This window comes from Nicotiana sylvestris, chromosome 8 (genome assembly GCF_000393655.2).
Source record: "Nicotiana sylvestris chromosome 8, ASM39365v2, whole genome shotgun sequence".
Taxonomy (NCBI): Eukaryota; Viridiplantae; Streptophyta; class Magnoliopsida; order Solanales; family Solanaceae; genus Nicotiana; species Nicotiana sylvestris.
In genome coordinates, this window is record NC_091064.1 from 213,828,027 (window position 1) to 213,831,413 (window position 3,387).

At 48.9% G+C, this 3,387-nt stretch overlaps 1 pseudogene; it reads right to left on the reverse strand.

Annotated features, from left to right (window-relative positions):
• Nucleotides 1–318: 318 nt before the first annotated feature.
• Nucleotides 319–2,834, reverse strand: LOC138876327 (uncharacterized; annotated as a pseudogene).
• Nucleotides 2,835–3,387: the final 553 nt, after the last annotated feature.

The following is a 3,387-nucleotide window of genomic DNA, read 5'->3' on the forward strand; positions in this document are numbered from 1 at the left end:
CATCGCCATAGGTCTCTCCGATGCTGGTAAATAAGCCAAACTACCCAAACTCTCTGCCCTATGACTCAAAGCATCAACCACCCCATTGGCCTTGCCCGGGTGATACAGAATAGTGATATCATAGTCCTTCAACAACTTTAACCATCTCCTCTGGCGCAAATTTAGATCCTTTTGCTTGAAAAAGTGCTGCAAGCTCCAATGGTTAGTATAAATCTCACAAGGCATACTATATAAGTAATGGCGCCAAATCTTCAGGGCGTGAACAATGGCAGCTAACTCAAGGTCGTGAACAAGGTAGTTCTTCTCATGTATCTTCAATTATCTGGATGCGTCGGCAATCACCCTACCGTCATGCATCAACACCGCTCCGAGGCCAATCCTCGAGGTATCACAATAGACCGTATAAGACCCCGAACCAGTAGACAGTATCAAATTTAGGGTATTGGTCAAAGCTGTCTTGAGCTTCTGAAAGCTCGCCTCACACTCCTCCGTCCACTGGAACGGAGCACCCTTCTGGGTCAATCTGGTCATAGGGGCTGCAATCGATGAAAACCCCTCAACAAAACGACGGTAGTAACCCGCCAAGCCAAGGAAACTGCGGATCTCTGTAGCTGAGGATGGTCTGGGCCAACTCTACTCGGCCTCTATCTTTTTCGGATCCACCTGAATACTCTCACTCGATACCACGTGGCCTAGGAATGCCACTGAATCAACCCAAAACTCACATTTCGAGAACTTAGCATATAACTTCTTCTCTCTCAGAGTTTGAAGCACAGTCCTCAGGTGCTGCTCATGATCTTCCCGACTCCGGGAATACACTAGAATATCATCAATAAAGACAATGATGAATGAGTCAAGATACGGCCGGAACACACAGTGCATCAAATGCATAAAGGCTGCTGGGGCATTGGTCAGCCCAAATGACATGACAAGGAACTCGTAATGACCATACCGGGTCCTGAAAGCAGTCTTCGGGATATCTGGCTCCCGAATCTTCAACTGATGGTAACCTGAGTGCAAATCAATCTCAGAAAACACTTGTGCGCCCTGAAGCTGGTCGAACAGATCATCAATACAAGGCAAAGGATAACGGTTCTTCACTGTCACTTTGTTCAACTAGCGATAATCGATACACATACGCATAGAACCATTCTTTTTCTTTACAAACAAGATAGGAGCACCCCAAGGTGATACACTAGGCCGAATAAAACCCTTATCAAGCAATTCCTGCAACTGATCCTTCAACTCCTTCAACTTAGGAGGAGCTATACGATACAGAGAAATAGAAATGGGCTGAGTGCCCGGCAACAGATCAATGCCAAAATCAATATCTCTATTAGGCGGCATGCCCGAAAGATCTGCTGAAACATATCGGGAAAGTCCCGTAATACTGGAACTGAATCAACTGAAAGGGTATCAATACTGACATCTCTCACATAAGCTAAATATGCATCACACCCCTTCTCAACCATACGCTGAGCTTTAAGAAAAGAAATAACTCTACCGGGAGTGTGATCTAAAGTACCCCTCCACTCAACATGTGGTATACCTGGCATATCCAACGTCACAGTTTTGGCGTGACAGTTAAGAATAACATAATGGGGCGACAACCAGTCCATGCCCAAGATAATGTCAAAATCTACCATGTTGAGTAATAATAAATCGGCTCTGGTCTCAAAACCACTAAGAGCAACCAAACATGACCGATAAATGCGGTCCACAACAAGAGAATCTCCCACAGGAATAGAAACATAAACAAGGGAACTCAAAGAATCCCGAGATACACCCAAATGCGGAGCAAAATAAGAAGATACATAAGAATAAGTAGAGCATGGATCGAATAGAACCTATGCATCTCTGTGGCAAACCAATATAATACCTATGATGATAGAATCGGAGGCAACAGCCTCGGTACGAGTAGGAAGGGCATAGTATCTGGCCTGGCCTCCCCCTCGAGGGTGACCTCTACCTCCCCGACCTCTACCTCTAGCTGGATGGGTAGGTAGGGTAGCAACTGGAGCTATAACCATAGCTTGAGAACTTTGCGGGGCACGCTATGGCTGAGAAGTCTGTGGAGGTGTACCCCTCCCAAGTCTGGGGCAATCCCTCACTATATGACGTGTGTCACCACACTCAAAACAAGCTCTGGGAGGGCGTGGCGGCTGTGACTAGCTTGGGTCAGGCCTGCTGGACTGACCTCTAAAAGCACCTCGTGTAGGAGGCGCGCTAGAAACCGAAGGTGCATAATAAGGCTCCTGAGGCCTAGGGGGAGCTGAAGCACTACTGGCTGCTGGAAGAGCTGAATGAATAGGGCGACTCATATAACCCCTACCATGACGACCTGCAGTTGGGGTACGGGCACTAGAATAATGGCCCGACTCTCGAGACCTCTTGGCCTCCCTCTCCTCTCTCTCCCTAGCATACATACCCTCAATCCTCCTAGCAATGCTCACCACCTGCTGATAAGAAATATCCATCTCTAACTTACGAGCCATGCTAAATCTGATGCTGGGAATTAGGCCCTTAGTAAATCGGCAAACCCTCTCGCGGATAGTAGAAACCAAAGCTGGTGCATGTCTAGCCAAGCTGGTGTAATGAACTGCATACTTTGAGACAGTCATAGCACCCTGGCGAAAATGCTCAAATTCTGCGTGCCACGCGTCCCTGAGGCTCTGAGGAACATACTCCCTCAGGAACAGATCTGAAAACTGAGTCCACGTCAACGAAGCAGCCTCATCTGGACTGTCTAACTCATAGGTGCGCCACCACTCATAGGCGGCCCCTCGAAGCTGGAAAGTGGTGAAGGAAACCCCGCCCGATCTTGATATACCCATGGTATGAAGAATGCGATAACACTCATCTAGAAATCCTAGAGCATCATCCGATGATAGACCACTAATATAGGGGGCTTGTACTTCTTGAACCTCTCATGCCTCAACTGCTCATCCTCGGAAGCCGCTGCCCTATCCTCGGGCTAAACCGGAACTACAGGCGGCACATGAATAATCTCAGGGACCTGCTCAACATGAACTCGCTACTCAGGAGTGTGGGCGGTGGGAGTTTGTGCTCCTTCCCTAGCCTAAGATGTGGCTGCAACAAGGGGAAGCAACCCTTCCTGAGCCAAGGTGGTGTACATGATCATGAACTGCGCCAAAGTCTCCTAAAGAGCTGGAGTAGTAGTAGTAGTAGGTGTGTCGTGTGCCTGGACTCCGGCTGGAACTGCTGGTGGTACCTCGGCGGCAGCTCACGCAGGTGCTCTGGCTGCACCACGTGCACGTGCTCGGCCTCTACCCCCACCCCGGCCTCTAACGGCTGCAGTAGGGGGCGCGGGTGCCGAATCATCTCGGGTAGTACGTGTCCTCACCATCTGTGAGAGAATAGAAGACA